Here is a 17,558-nt window from a genome sequence, read left to right as displayed (position 1 = left end):
ACAGCCTCCCAAAGGAAGCCTCTCTCCCAACAGCACTAGCCAAAATCCAGGCTCTGGAAATCATTGCATTACATGGGTCACCTGCTCACTTATGCTGATTGGCGAGGGTGGGTCACAGACCTACCTCTATCGCAGGTGGTTGGGGTAGGTGGAGAGTAAAGGGAGAAGTGGCCTCGTCTGAACTCCATAAACTAACCATGGAGAGAAACTATTTCCTCCAAAGTCAAGTCAGTCTGCTACTGCCAGAAGAGAGAGAAATCAGTGCTGTGCAGGCCGTGAAAACAGACATCCTCGACATCCACAAGCCCCACTCTCTATCTTTATTCATCCTTTAGCTCCTTGCTGCTTAGATTGTGCCCAGCTTCACCTGGGAGCTTGTTCAAAATGCAAATCCTCAGGCTCCACCCAGGCCAATTTACAACATTCCCCTAAGTGATTTCATCCACATGTTAAAGCTTGAGAAGCATCAGCTCCTCCAGTTGCTGCTAACGTGTCTAAGGAGAAAGAGCTCCATGGCAGAGACCACTTACAGGTAAAAATCACCCCTAAAACTGTTTAGACAATGTCGCCAGCTCCGACGTCGAAGAGGTTAGTTTTCAAGTGGTAGAAACGTGTGAACTGGTGGAAGAATTACTTTTGTACTGAAGGTTTTCCAGGCTCATATTCTCACTTGACTGAAACCTACTTCTTCTACCAGTAGTGTCATCACCTTCTATTTACTCTTCCTTTGGTAATAATACAGATTTGGAGCAATGTAGCCAAAATCATTAGAGTTTTTCTTTAATAATTTTTTAAGATTAGCATCTGTGTTATACTTCCTAAAGGAAGTCTTTTAACCACAAGGGATTAAGACATCTGTCTGATAGCAGGAATCACGATAAAAGGGGTTTTTTTGCTAATTGAAGTAAATTTACAATATTGTGTTTCAGGTGTACAGTATAATGATTAAGTATTTTTGCAGATTATATTCCATTATAGGTTATTATAAAATATTGGATATAATTCCCTGTGCCATACAGTAAATCCTTGTTGCTTATGTATTTTAGGTATAGTAGTTCGTATCTGTTAATACTGTAGTTCTAATTTGTCCCTCCCCACCTCCTTCTCCCCTTTGGTAACCGTAAGTTTGTTTTCTATGTCTGTGAGTCTTTTGCTGTCTTGTAAATATATTCATCTGTAGCATATTTTAGATTCCATATATAAGCGATATGATATAGTATTTGTCTTTCTCTGTCCAACTTATTCCACTAAGCATAAAACTCTAGGTCCAATCATGTTGCTGCAAATGGCAATATCTTATTCTTTTTTGTGGCTGAGGAATGTTCCATTGTATATATACCACAGCTTTTTAATCCAGTCATCTGTTGATAGGCGCTGGGATTTCTTCCATGTCTTGGCTATTATATATAGTGCTGCTATGAACATTTGGGGTGCATGTATCTTTTTGAATTAGTGTTTTCAATTTTTTCAGATATATACCCAGGAGTGAGATTGCTGGGTCATATGGTGGTTCTATTTTTAGTTTTTAAGGAACCTCCATACTGTCTTTCAGAGTGGCTGCACCAATTTACATTCCTACCAACAGTGTACAAGGGTTCCCTTTTCCCAACGTCCTCTCCAATGTTTGCTGTTTGTAGGCTTTTTAATGACGGCCATTCTGACAGGTGTGAGGTGATACCTCATTGAGGTTTTGATTTGCATTTCTCTAATAATTAGCTATGTGACACAATGAAAGTCTGTTTTTATTAATTAACAAGGCAAAGAAGAGACAAATTAACTCAGATATAATGTAGGAGGGCAGGATAACCCTCTATGTAGCTTATGGGGGGGGACATTTTCCTCTTTTGTGATGTGGCCCTTCTTGTAGAACTATGACCCAAATAATTCAAGGTTAGAATGTTGTCCCTGTCAAAAGTACTTTTTCCAGCAACCTAAAATTGTTTCAAAATACTGTCCTTCGCTAGGTTTTCTTAAGTACCTTAAAGAAACATCACAGACACACCCTTAAAGCCGCCTTTTTTCCTCTCGTGCCTTTTCCATCCCAAACACACCACAGCTGTTCCCACTTTGCCCTCAAATTCCATTAAAATCTCCTACCCCCAGGCCTCCTTGAGGTAATAGACCTGTGGCCTCCAGCTGTGCTTTGTTTGGTTCGCTTGGCGTTTTCAAACTAAAGAAGGTTCACACACACACACACACACAAAATCCCAGATTTGGATCTTTGAAAAGTTAAAAGATTTAGCAACAGTAGGCCCGCATTCATGGTAATTAGCTGGAGCTGGTCCATGAACGATGAGATAAAATCGTGTGGCCTCCACTCGGCCACAGCACCCATCTGTGCCTATTATTCCTCCCAGCCCACATTATTCCCTTTCACTTATTACTGTGGGATTTAGAGTTTGTAACCTCTGGCCTAAACTCACTTGTTTCTCCCTACCAATTTCTTCCTCATTCTGTGAAACAAAAACCCAAAAGCATAAGCCCCAATCCTAGAGTGGGAGAAGGAAAAGGTCAGGTGGGTAGGTCAGATCAGAATCCTCAGGGAGACTGGGAGCCTGAGAAATCAATATTTAATAGATTTTGCCCTGTCTCAAGAAAAAAGATAAAAAACACCCTTTTAACTAGTATGTTTATTTGACAATAACTAATTGGTAATTATTTACCATCAAATAAACTGGTAATTTCATGTTTGTAATAAACACATTTAAGATCCTGCTCCCACCTTTATCATAAAACAGAGAAAAAAGAAGAATGCAGTGGAGTATATTTCTTTGTTTCCCCACGCTATGATAAATAAAAATCTCCTTGTCAAGTGAGAAATGGCAAAAATGATCATCTTACTTAGTAGGCCTGAACTTATGGGATACTTGCCTATTACTTTTAGAAGTAGAAGAAAGGCATAGCGGAAAGATGTTCTAACCTAGTCAAGCGAGTGACATGTTCTTAAACCCAGGGCTGATCTTCAGTCAACATACACCTTATTCAGTTGAATAAGTTGTTATAATATTAAAGGACTTGCTTTCCAAGCCTCCTCCTCATCAGTGCCTGCCCTTTGCCACCCAGGCCTATTCTCACACGTGTCATAGACACCTCCAGTTCCTAGCCTCTATGAAGTTAATGCTTGGTACAGCAGAGAGCTTCCAAGATCCTGTTCCAGTGTCCCCAAAAGTCCTGCCTTCCAGGCATCACCAATTGCTATGATCCCCTCAGGGCCTCTGGAGGACTGGCCTGTGCACGCCAGTTCAAGGAAGTCCAGATTGTCTATGCTGGCTTCTACCAACCTGCTGGCTGCCAGCCAGCCTGCCACAGCTTTTTCTCAACTACTGCTATGCATGCATTGTCCTCCAAGTCAGAAGAAGACTAGAACCCTACAGGGGATACAGCACTTTTGGACTTCCTGGTAGGCGAGTACCTGGTGCTCATATAACCATACTTCGGCTATGGCCAGCTGGTACCAGTCTTCATTTTTCCCCAGACTCCTCTCCTACAGTTGCCTGTAGGAACTGCAGTCACCACAAGACTTCTAACTCTCACCAGAGTATAGGGACGGGCAACAGGCACTGAGGAGGTGATGGGGGCTCCTGAGGCCAACAACAGGAGGTTGTGAGCAACATTTAGGCCCCATGGGACCATGCAGGGTTAACAGTGCCTAAGGGAAAGCCTTTTAGGGTCCCTGTTGAAATTCATCTCCATCTAAAACCCACCAAAAGCCCAAATGGAGTAGGCCTTAACATTAATTTTATACTTATTTAGTGATTGCCTCTTACAGGCATCCTTATAAACATATGTTAACTCCTATGAGTACTGTAATTATCAGCGTCCCCATTTAACAGATGAGAAAAATAGAGAGGTTGTTTAAAACTTAATGGGCAAAGCTGGAATTTGAACCTAAGCAGCCCAAGATGTCTCATCTGGTCTAATGGATTAGGTTTGATCCAATTAAATATTCTAATAAACAATTTTCCTGACAATGATAAAGATACCAAATAGATATTATGTAAAAATCTCAGCATTATGAGGGCTATAAAAATGTTCGTATTTTGCTGTTAATTCAGCAAACAATGACAGGATTGTGGATCCTAAACAATATCATGCATGTAAAGAGAAATTTTCTTTTTTAAAAAAAATAAATGCAAGTCATTCAATGACAATTAAATGGGAACTATTGGAACAATTTTCTGCCCTTCTCTATGTCAAGTCATGGCTTGTACAAAGGCATCATTTAGCGAGTGACTCCTATGCCAAGCAAAGTTCAACCAGACATTTCTGAAAATCACCAATATATTTGGAAATTATTAGGAAAATTGGATGAGCTATTTGTGCCAAAACACACATCACTTGACAAGCAATTTCATAATTCAAATTGTTTAGAGAATAAAAGCATTTTTTCTATTGTATATATTAATTTATTATGATGTGCCAGGTGCTAAATACTATTGGCTCTTCATTTCCATGTGTCCTGCTTCCCTGGATCCAACCAACCACAGAACCTGCAGATTCAGAATCTGCGGATGCAAAGGGCCGACTGTACCAGAACATTTTACATAGAGGATTTAAGCATCCCCAGATTTTTTTTTTTTTTTGAGTTTTTTTTTTTTGTGTGGTACGTGGGCCTCTCACTGTTGTGGCCTCTCCCGTTGCGGAGCACAGGCTCTGGACACGCAGGCTCAGTGGCTATGGCTCATGGGCTCAGCCGCTCCGCGGCATGTGGGATCCTCCCGGACTGGGGCACGAAACCGTGTTCCCTGAATCGGCAGGCGGGCTCCCAACCACTGCGCCACCAGGGAAGCCCATCCCCAGATTTTGATATCTGCAGCGAGGCCAGTCCTGGAACCAGTCCCCAGCAGATACTGAGGGATGACTGTACTTTTTTTTTTTTTTTTTTTTTTTTGCGGTACACGAGCCTCTCACTGTTGTGGCCTCTCCCGTTGCGGAGCACAGGCTCCGGACGCGCAGGCTCAGCGGCCATGGCTCACCAGTCCAGCCGCTCCACGTGATGTGGGATCCTCCCGGACCAGGGCACGAACCCGTTTCCCCTGCATCGGCAGGCAGACTCTCAACCACTGCGCCACCAGGGAAGCCCGGGATGACTGTATTTTAACATTACTCTTGCTTCCGGCGCCATGCAGCTTTCTTAAAGGCTGTTTTTCTTTCTCTATTATGACACCAATAACTGAATTAAATTTCTTGCTTTCATTGCAAGCATGGCATGTCACTTAGATTTTCCTTATAAAACAAGTACCTACAATTCATAGCATAAAATGTAAGAATGCCTGATCAAGCTTTAGATGTGGAATACACACTTCTGATAGTCTGACTTTTAATATGAGTAAGCAAAAAAAATTATTTTCATTAACATCAGAAAACTAAGACACAAATAGATACTAAGAGGAACTCCTCAGCCATTTTGTTTGCTTCAACTGTAGAAAAATCAGAAAGTATTCATTATGTGGACACCCAAGTATTAATATTTTGTCTTTTCCTATGCAACCAATGTGTTGAACAAGCATGACGCGTGTAAGTTGTGATCAAAACACAAATTTAGTTTTGTCTCTCGCCATTCCTTTAAACATTATGCAGTGAAAGAAATCTTCCCCTGCCTCAAGCTGGAGACTTGGACAGACTCGTGACGTTTTAGTCACTCTCAGATAATAACATTCTTCTGGCTATAAAAAGAATCTCAATTTTTAAAAAGTCTCAATTCAGAAATTAAATACACAGCCCATGGAATAGTCAAAACTCTGAAGCTGATGTTACAAGATTTATAGCACAGATTTGCCTCAGGCATCAAGCCTGCTTTCTTCTCTGTGGACTCACTTTCTCTTCTTCCTGACAAAGCTGCTTTTGCTCCCTCTAGGGATAAAGCTGGGGGAATAAGGAAAAATATGGGAATAGGAGATGTCTTACTTGATTGGAGACTGGGCATCCCATGACAGGCAGGTGGTTTAGCAGGTTTTTTTCTCTTTCTCTGTGGGCTTCCAGTGGTGTACCTCCAGCCTCTTTCTGCTGAGGCTTCTCTCCCATCCAGGCAGCCTTACTGGACAGGACCTAAGACAACTTTCTCCAGCTCCCTCTCCTGCCCAGCCCTCGCCTGGCCCTCTTGTATTACCAACCCTCCTTACTCTGGGAATCGAGGCAAATCCCAACTCAGAAGCACTTCTAGGGAATTCCCTGGTGGTCCAGTGGTTAGGACTCCATGCTTTCACTGCCCAGGGCACAGGTTCAATCCCTGGTCGGGGAACTAGGATCCCACAGGCCACGAGGTGGGATCACATAGGGTAGATGTTGCATAGGGTTAAAAAAAAAAAACCAAAAAACAAAAACGCTGAAGGGTACCAGAACCAGAGCCATCAGCCCTTCTCTGGCTGCTGGATTTCTCCAGCCTGTAGAAATCTAGTGTCTCCCAACATCTGTGTCTCCCAACATCAGGGAACACATTTCAATGCTCTGCAAGCATTTAAATCCTCTTTTTATTAAACTTAGGGTTAGAAGGCAACAGCTCTCCAGACCTCCCCCAGAAGTGTGACAGACAGCATGGCATCTCTGTCCAAAGAAATCCCCTCATCAACCTCCTGTATCCAATCCATCTCTCTATCCCCTTTTTGTGTCCTTAATCAGACAGAAACAAAGTCCTGGAGACCATTTCCTTTATAAATCTGCACATGGACAGGGACAATTTTTCACTCTCACTTTTGTGTCCTGCTGTCAGTCAGGCCAGCCCCGCTCTAGATTCTCAGGCCAAAAAAAAAAAAATCCAATTCTAACATTCTTCTGTCTTTTCTGCACTTTTGGCTAGAGTAGTCTCAAAATGTGTATACCTTTTTAAATAGGAAATGAATAAATGCCACAAACACTTACTGAATGCTACATCCTCATCTGGTCCAATGGCCTCAAGGCATTGAGAGTCAAGTGAGGGAGGCAGATCATATACGACACACCACAGCCCAGGATAAACAGTGATAAGTGGTAGAAACTCAAGTTTACACAAAACCTATGGGGAAAAAGGAGTCCAGCAGGGGCAGGGAATAGAAGGGGATTTCTAAAGCAATGCATAAAGGCATGAGTGGAGGACACATTCTGAGAACATGAAACTGTTTGGTGTACCTGGAGCATAAGGTGGGTCAGAGGAAATGAGGCCAAGAAAAAAAAAAAGAAGCTTGGAGATAGATATTGGGTCTTCTATCCTATTCACAAGCTTGGGGATTCTATTGTGTAAGCTAGAGCAGTCATTACAGGTGAGGAGGAGAAATCATGTGATCAGATCTGAGTTTTAGAAGAGTAATTTTGGCAGCAGTGTGGAGATTGGACTGGAAAGAAGGGGCTAGAGCTGGGAAAACCAGGGAGAGGGGACTAAGAGCCTGAGCTAGGAGAGCAGCAGTGAAGATCTAGAGGAAGAAAGCTGCTTAAGACCCTCAACATAAAAGGGACAGAACTTGGAGACCACAGGATGTGAATTGGTTAATAGAGAAGGAGAAATAAACTTGAGGTTTATAACTTGGGTAACCAAGTGGATGATAACGCCATTAACAAAAATGAAGTAGGCAGGTGGAGAAGACGTGGTGTCAGTGGAGTATTCATTAGGAAATCTCAGAAATTTGTCAATTCATATCTGGATCTTAGAAGTAGAACCATGACCAAAGATGGGTGTATGAGTACCCCCCACCCCGATTCCAGATGGCTCCAAGCCAGGGGGAGTAAATAAGAGGAAGGGGGTGGCTTGCCCCAATCATTTCTAACCCGACCTTACTGCTCAATAATGAGCAATGCTCTCGCCATTCATCCCAGAGTGTGGTTCTCTCTTAGTTCAGGCATCATCCCTTAGGATGAGTGAATTTCGTTGACACGAATGCAGTGTTGGTGACCACCCTAGGTCCACAACTTCCCTGTTGTAAATCTCTGAAGATGTTCCTAGTTTTAAGGAAAGTTAGAGATGCTAAGTTTCAAAACATCATGAGTCGGTAGGATGCAGGCTGCAACAGTCCCTCCTTGGTTCAGTGATTTTATACTTTTCCTGTGTCATCATCAATGCTAATTCTTATTTTGTCCATTGCTCCTAAGACTGTTTGATCTTAAGCAGAGAAAAGGTCTTTTTTTCCACTTTTTTATTTGTTCTTGACATCCACTCATTAAACATCAGTTACCTTGGCTCCATTTATTTTGTTAGGGATGAAACATCAAGTCATCTAGAAATAACATTCTTCATGTCAGCAAGGACCAGTGCAGTGTTATTAATTTTGCTGTGTTCCCATAATGCTTGACATTTGTTCTCCTTTCCTCATAATCTGAAACAGGGCTTTGAAAAATTCCTAACATACGAATGATGATATTAGTCCTGGAGAATGGATGAGCTCATGCAGGCTGGGCTCACAAAAGACAGGAGTTAAAAAATCCAAAATGAAACAGTGTAATTCCATAGTTAAGGGACAAGCAGAGAGGAAAAAAAAGGGGGGTAATCATAAAAACTGAGGACCAGCCATTTGAGGGATGGGACTAAGTAAAATGTCACAGAAACCACAGGAGTAGATGTTGCATAGGGTTAAAATCTGCAGGGAGGCTGCCAAACGTGAGAAATGAGAAGCTGTTGAATTCTAGAATAGATCAGTGACTTTGCAGAATGATGGTGGATGCTGAAGATAGAACAGGCTTCTTGGGCTGTACTTCTTCATTTCACTTACATATGACCTGGGGCAAATTATATAACTGAACCATTGGCAAAGAAATATCTTCTCCAGCTCGGAAAGGGCAATCTGCAATGCATTTCCCACTCATAGCTTGGGGAACTTTGAATATAAATGTTTTCTTCTAGAAACACCCTTCATCCAGGGCACACAGTATTTGTCAGCATTGTCAAGGGTGAAAAGGCAATCTCTCTTTACTTTGGCAACTCACCCTATCAGTCCCGATGACTATTTTTGAAAACTAGTTTGTATTTCCCCTGATTCACAAACACTTGCATTTCCTATCTTGCTGGCACATGACTGCTCACTCTATACTGGCTTCTAAATGAATATAAGTAGATTTCTTTCTTATATAATAGCATGAATACAATTTTTAAAAAGAGTAAACAGACTTTGTAAGTATATGAAGCATCTCAATAGGATCTCAGGGGTTAAAAGGAAGAGATTAATGTCTGTTTCATAACTGCTTCATTTGTTGGTCTTAGATTAAATCTTTTAACCAAACATTTCAGCCACAAAAATTAAGATAATAATTCTTTATGTCCTTGTGTTTTAGCCAATTAGATTTGCAGAGTGATTTGTGATTCTCAGATGAAGATTACTGAGTTTTCTCATTTAAACATTAGAACTGTAATAGATGATGAGTTGATGAATTTAAAAACCTCTGCTTTCAGGGCCAGTCTGGAAAACCACACTAGATTAATTTTGGCTATATAATTTATTGTGATTTCTTCTCTAGATAGACTTGACTGCATTATACAATCATGAAATCATTTGTACATAATCGCCTTTGAATTATATTCTATTGATATTTTGATCTCATTCCTGATTTTGCACATATATGTATGTGAGCACACTTTAAATATTCTATGACATGCCCATTCTAAAATTAAGTTAGTTTTCAATTTCTTGGGAAATGAGAAGAATTTCTGATGACTCTGGAATAAAAAGGGGTCTCAGTCTGCAGCCAGGTCTTACAGCAGGGTTGTAGTTCTTCCCAATTATGTTGCCTGTGCTTTCTTTCATTCCTGATGTCAGAGTAATCATCTGGATCAAGCACCATGGTGCTTAATTGGAGAAGCACATTAGCAGCAACACAACTTCAAGAAAAATCCAAGAGGAAATGGGGCATTTATCTATGCTTTGTAAGGAAAAATTTTACCAATAAAAAATGAAATCACATTAAATATCAGAGCATAAATGGGCCTTCCACTCTTTATGGAACATGTATTAAATATAAGAGAGGAAGTAGAATACTTCCTCCTGAATTTCACAGCCACATCCAATGTCATTCCATTTTTATAGTGAAATTTCTCACCAATTTTCTACAGAGACATCAAAGTTTCACAGAATCAGTTTCATACACTGGAGAGGAAGATTCTAGGTGTGATATCAGTAAAAGAAGTAAACATCAAGAGAAGTCTTTTGGCTTGTTTTAAAAAATGTTAGAAAAATAGAGATGAAAATTACCAGATGTGGCACAGCACAAATCATGGAACAAGATGAAACTCCCTTGTTGTTTTAAAGGTGTATCAATCACAGGTGCCACTTTCCCTATTCAAGACACTTGACTGAATCTGTTTCCTTGTGTTTGAACCAATGGCTAGGACTGTACTCAGCTATTTCTGTACCCCAGCCATGACACCTACAAGAGGATCCCATAGCAACCATTCCTCGATTTTTGGTATTTTTCTAACTTGCTAAGTTGTAGTCCTAACACTATCAGAAAGGAAATTCCCCAAGTCATTCTTTTGAAGAATTAGATATTTTTCTTGCCAGCTAACATAGTTTTTTGAGCAGACGAATGTCATTCTTAGGCATGCTAAGTAATATCTCTAGATGTAAAGTATGCTTGTTTGTAATGGAAGGGCTGTATAAATTTTACATCAAAGACTCAGAGAATGATTGCTATGTCTGTGATAAGTCAGTCTCTTCCTTTAGCATTGTTTCCTTCAAAAAGACAAACTAATGATTTCTAAATTAGTAGCTCTAAAGTGATGACAACCAGTCTTAAGGTGCAAAATTAAATTACATGGTCACTGCTTAGTATTTTAGAAATCCATATGTAGACACACAGGGGTAAATTATGGTACTCATTGTTTATTACATTCTTAAGGGAATCAGTTTATTGCTTTTCAAGTATGTCTTACATGCTTTTTTAATATGCTTTTTATGTGCTTATATTGCTTCTTTTGATCTTCACAATAACTCTATGAGATAAATATCATTATGTCCATTTTATTTTAAGGAAAGAAGAACTCATAGGGCTAAATAACTCGTCCAGTATCACACAGACAGTAAATGGTTAAGCAGTGAATTACATGGATCTCTCTGATTGGAATTCCCAGTTTTCCCGTGAAACATGGCTGTATCTCAGGAAGGGCCTCAGCCATTTATAGTAAAAGAACATACTAAAGTTTACTGTTTGATTTTTATTAAAATAAAATATTCAACCTGATCCCTGATAGGAAACTGTGGTGTAGGGTATCAAGAATATGAGCTTTCTAATCCTGGCCTTACTGCTTACTGGTTATGTAACTTTGGGCAATTAATTTTTTGTGCCTCAGTTTCAACACTCATAAAATGGAGACGATTTTAAGTACATTAAAAATATAATTAAATTAAAAATGAGTGAATAGCTTACAGGATTGTTGGGAATTTTAAATGAAATAATGTTTAGGTTTGTCTAATAGGGTACTTAAAACTCAGTAAATGCTATATTTTCTGCTGTTCTACCTTCTATATTTTTAAAGATCACACTTAATGAAATACCACAACATATAATTTTACTAAAAGAACATACATGGTACTATGTGTACCATGATGTTTTCCCCTAAACATGTATTATGCACATGTTTCAACCCAAATGTAGGTTTGCATTATTCTTTTTAATGACTTCATTACATTCCATTCGATGGATATACTATAAGTTACTTAGCTAATTATACATGTTTGGACACTTGGTCTGTTTATAAATTTTCACTATTATAAATGATTCTCCTTTCCTACATCTCTGTACAGATATCTATTTCCTTAGCAAAATTTTATGGAAATGGAATTATTGAGTCAAAGGGTATCCAGATTTATAAGAACTTTTTACACATGTAGCAAAATTGTCTCCAGAAATCATGTGCTACTTTTTATTCCCACAATAGAGGGATTTTCCCCACTGTAATTTTTTTATCTTTGCCAATTTGTTTTACATCCATTAGTTTTTCACTTTAAATGCTTTTGATAACAATTGATGAGACACTATTTTCTTATTAATAAGAAAGCAAATGAAAAGCAACCAGTAATTGAGATCAGGAGTCTGTAAACTTGTTCTGTAGAGAGCCAGATAATATTTTAGGTTTTTGCAAGCCATACCTTCTCTGTCCCCTCAACTCTGCTTGGTAATGTGAAAACAGCCACGAACAACATGTAAACAAATGATCAACTTGGAAATCTGAATTTCATATAATTTTCACTTATCATAATTTTATTCTTATTTCAATTTTCTTTTCATTTAAAAATGTAAAAACCATTATTAGCCCACACAGAGGACTGGATTTGGCCTAGGCTGTCGTTTGCAGACCCCAATTTGAATAGATGTAATGTGATTACATGTGATTCATGCTGCCTGATTTTCATGTAACAAAGGCAAGGGCGGAGACAGCATAGATCGGAGGTCAACTGGTTGAAGAGACTGGTGCCCTTTAGTCTTAAGGAAAGAGCTGCCCCCTCCCACAGTCCAAAATGACTTCAAATCCTGCTCTGTAATTTACCACCAGTGTGGACTTAAGCAACTTAGCATCTCTGAACGTCAGCTTTTCCTCACTTATAATGAAGTTGGAATCATCCACATCATGCCCTTAATTCATGTGAAAGCAGTTAAGTAATGGCCAGTATTCATTCTTCAGTGTTTTGGAAAATTCACACATGAGGTATTACTTTAATATATTGGATACATGAGTTAAAATAGACAGCCAAGCTGATATTTATTCATAAGCCATCGCCTTGCACTGCCTTCCTTACAGTAGTAATTAACCTGACATTCTGGTCCATTGAAGTAATTATTCCTTTGCATTTGTCTGATGCTTTCAGATTTACGAAGCATTTTCAACCTTTAATTTATTGAATCCTTAAGTCAATCCTGTGGGGTATATATTCTTGCCATATTTTCTTTTTCTTTTTTTTTCTTTTTAAAGAAGATGTTGGGGGTAGGAGTTTATTAATTTATTTTATTTATTTTTGCTGTGTTGGGTCTTCGTTTCTGTGTGAGGGCTTTCTCTAGTTGTGGCCACTCTTCATCGCGGTGCGCGGGCCTCTCACTATCGCAGCCTTGCTTGTTGCGGAGCACAGGCTCCAGATGCGCAGGCTCAGTAGTTGTGGCTCACGGGCCCAGTTGCTCCGCGGCATGTGGGATCTTCCCAGACCAGGGCTCGAACCCGTGTCCCCTGCATTGGCAGGCAGATTCTCAACCACTGCGCCACCAGGGAAGCCCCTCTTGCCACATTTTCTGTAGTAAAAACTGACATGAAGTAATGTTGCAAGATTATACAGAAGACAGCTAGTTAATGAAAGAGCTATGGTTGAACCCAGGTCTTCTAACCCCAAGTTCAGGCTTCTCTTTTTCACATCCAGATGGATCCTCTCATATTTGGAAAGACTAAGCAGCTGCCTTTTCTGCTGTCCCCTTATCCTGAAGCTGTCACTCATGGCCTGACTCGCACAGAGATTCAAAGACGATCTGCCCCTCTGCCCACAGTTCCTGCTGTCTTAGTCACGGTTTAGAACGTGACCTTTCTCCTCCCAACTCCACCACAGTTTATGGAAACACTAAGGACACTGAGTCAAACAAAGACAGCTAAACCCTGGCAAGGGGACAGGGAGGGGCAGGCCCACAGAGCATAGCCAAGTCTCACTAACTAGGGAGCTATAGCCTGAACTGATGGTCTGGTCCTTGTCACATCCTCGTCCCCACCTAGTTCCCTCTCAGTGAGGCTTAAGCGCAACTTCTGTGTCTGTGAAAATTCCCTCCTTATCATATCCCCCTCTGTTTACGCTAGTTTGAATAGGTCTCTTTATTCCAACCAAATAAGCTCAAAATAAAACACACTGGTTTGTCCATGGTGCATTTTTATTTAAAGACCTATATAAATCCATGGTATTTTCAATCAAAACCCACATTAAAAGCTACATATTTATGTAATGTTGGGCACGTTTAAAAAATATGATCAAAGTAGGCAAACTGGGTTTTGAATTATTTCTCGTGGGAGGTAAAGAATATTTATTATTGCTAACCATGAAATTTATTTTGGATGAGGCCTATTGCATGAAAAAATGTTGATCAAAGGTTGAAGGTAGAAGTTAGAGGATTGTGTTTCCTTTTATAGTATTCGTTTCTGCTTTTCCTGGTGATTAAAACACTACTTTCTTGGTTAATCCTATTCGTACAATTGGAGGTGTTTACTTCTGTTTTTCAGTTTTTTGTGTAGTCACATTTTCTATATTAAAATAATGAAAGTTAAATAATTGTTATCTGTGCCTTTAATGTATTCAGTTTTCCCTTCTGGCCTGAGCTACTTACCTGCTTTTTCTAATATATGTGTATTTTTAAAATTTTATTTTATTGAAGTATAGTTGATTTATCGATACACTGTTGTGTTAATTTCTGCTGCACGGCAAAGTGATTCAGTTATATGTATATATACATTCTTTTTCATATTCTTTTCCATTATGGTTTATCACAGGATATCAAATATAGTTCCCTGTGCTATACAGGAGGACCTTGTTGTTTATCCATTCTATATATAACAGTTTGCATCTGCTAATCCCAAACTCCCAAGCCATCCCTCCCCCATCCTCCTCCCCCTTGGCAACCACAAGTCTGTTCTCTGTCTGTGAGTCTGTTTCTGTTTCATAGATTAAGTTTATTTGTGTCCTATTTTAGATTCCACATATAAATGGTATCACATGGTATTTGTTTTTTTCTTTCTGACTCACTGCACTTAGTATGACAACCTCTAGGTCCATCCATGTTGCTGCAAATGGCATTATTTCATTCTTTTTATGGCTGAGTAATATTCCATTGTATACATGTACCACATCTTCTTTATCCATTCATCCATCGATGGACATTTAGGTTGTTTCCATGTCTTGGCTATTGTAAATAATGTTGCTATGACCATAGGGGTGCATGTATCTTTTTGCATTATAGTTTGTCTGGATATATGCCCAGAAGAGGGATTGCTGGATCTTATGGCAACTCTATATTTAGTTTTTTGAGGAACCTCTGTAATGTTTTCAATAGTGGCTTCACCAATTTACGTTCCCACCAACAGTGTAGGAGGGTTACTTTTCCCCACACCCTCTCCAGCTTTTGTTATTTGTAGGGTTTTTAATGATAGCCATTCTGATTGGTGTGAAGTGATACCTCATTGTGGTTTTGATGTTGAGCATCTTTTCACATGCCTGTTGGCCATCTGTATGTCTTCTTTGGAGAAGTATCTATTTAGGTCTTCTGCCCATTTTTCAATTGGGTTGTTTAGCCTTTTGTTATTGAGTTGTATGAGCCAGTTGTATATTTTGGAAATTAAGCCCTTGGCAGTTGAATCATTTGCAAATATTTTCTCCCTGTCTGTAGGTTGTCTTTTCATTTTGTTTATGGTTGCCTTTGCTGTACGAAAGCTTGTAATTTTGATTAGGTCCCATTTGTTTATTTTTGCTTTTATTGCTATTGTCTTGGGAGACTGACCTAAGAAAACATTGGTACAATTTATGTCAGAGAATGTTTTGCATATGTTCTCTTCTAGGAGTTTTAAGGTGTCATGTCTTTTATTTAAGTCTTTAAGCCATTTTGAGTTTATTTTTGTGTGTGGTCTAATATATGTGTATTTTGACTTTAGCCGGATTAGAGCACAGTTGTTCTTCATCCAGTTTGCACTTTAGAGTTACCTGCAAAGCTCTGTAAAAATATTCAGAAACTCTTCTGTCTCCAATGATTCTGATTTAATTGATCAGGGATGGAACCTAGATATTAATATTTTTTAATCTCCTCTGATAATATTCTAATCACCAAGATTGAAAACAAATGGTTTCAAGAAATCTATCAACTTCTTCTAGAATCCAGTTAGTGAGCACTAGGATTGATAAATGTGTAGTTTATTTCTTGATCAGGTGAAACGATATTGATCCAGATGCACAACACTTTGGATCAGGAAACGAGAGGAGCTGAGTTTTGCTACGCCTGTAGCTCAGAAGTACAGTGTGAAATAAATCCCCAAGAGGGTCTTGGGCAGGCTTGTTTGATCTTGGTTCCATCGATAAGAATGATTATGCTGAAAATAAAAGTTATTTGATCAGTGGTTATTGCTTGCCTTTTAAAAGAGAAAACTATGAGCTGTCAGAGTTTGATCATATTTTAAATCAAATTGCAAGTGTTTCTGCATATCAAATTCCCTTCCTCTGGGGAGGAAGTGCTGCCCAAGGTCGCACTGCTGTTTTCACTGCAAGCAGACTCCCAGATGCAGTTGGTGTGCAAGAAATAGTTGTTGTATTCACTGTGGAACAGGGAAAGCTCTCTCTGCAGGGGCAGGTCAGGGTCTGGGGTTTGTGCTGCTGCCACATGACTGAGTCGTGGACAGACTCCCACTCTACATGAACTAGAGAACAGAAGGAAGGAGGAGTAAAAGCAGTGATACAGCAGCAGGGAGAAGTGTTAACAGTGAGACTGTTTCTCCCTGGTTATTTCCTAAGGAGCCCAGCATCACCAGGTCTCCTCTCACACCAATGCTCATTATTACATATTGCATTATTACATTGCATATTGCATACCAGCATTACAGTATTTCTGAAATTTCGGCCAGTTACACACCAACAAACCTTTCATTAATAAGAAAGGTCAGTAGAATATTAAGTGCAGATATTGTATTTTCCACATTTTAAAAGGACACACTTTCTAAAATAAACAATTTTATTTTTTCTAAATTGGCCCCTGTGCAAAAATCGTTTAGACTCTAGGAAAACATGAGTCTCTTCATTCTTTTAATAGTGCTGATATAAAAGAAGTTTTTTTTAAAATCTCTTTTTTTCCTATACTTCAAAAGGAAAATTAAATTGAAAGATAGTTTTCTAAGGGGCTGCTCAGCATTTCCACCTTAATAAAATAAAGCTTCCTTCATTACAACATTACAGCATGATATAAAGTGGAAATATATACATCTTCATCATAATATGACAGACTGTGCATAATAATGAAGCCTGAGAATTTAAAATATTTCAAATATTCAACATACCAGTGTTAAATGAAAATAAATACCCAGTGACTCAGCAAATATGGCTTCCAGCATCAGGAAGCTTTCCTAGTCTTTCAACCAAAATACATGTGATTATTTATAAAACTAGAAACAAACAAAAATAGGCTTTATGATATTGGAGTCTACCTGAAGTACAGTATACCTATTTCTTCCTGTCTTCTTAAATCTATAGAAGAAAAAGTTTTTTTACTCCAGAAACAGAGCTGTTGGACAATTGATAGGAATCAGAGAACTGGCATGAATTAAAGCTAAAACAGATCTGACCTATTAAGGGACTGACCATTCATGTGTCATGATTTTAAATAAGTGGATCCTAAAGTGATGTCAGGAGCTAGCATCCACCCCCATCCTCTGCAGGCATCAGTGAGCAACAATGTGTCATTTCACCCTGTGCTTCAGGGATGTGTTGACTAACAAGCCCTAACAAGATACCAAGTGGCAAAGAAAAATTAAATGAAAGTGCTCTAGCCATCTTCTCCATATAACTGCAAGGTTTATATAACATCAGCTCTGAGAATTACCAGAACTGTTGTTTGTCCATCTTCCCCAGTGTCACTCCATAAAGAAACATCATGGATTGTAA

Source organism: Hyperoodon ampullatus (assembly GCF_949752795.1).
Source record: "Hyperoodon ampullatus genome assembly, chromosome: 8".
Classification (NCBI taxonomy): Eukaryota; Metazoa; Chordata; class Mammalia; order Artiodactyla; family Ziphiidae; genus Hyperoodon; species Hyperoodon ampullatus.
Note: the sequence above shows the minus strand (reverse complement) of the source record.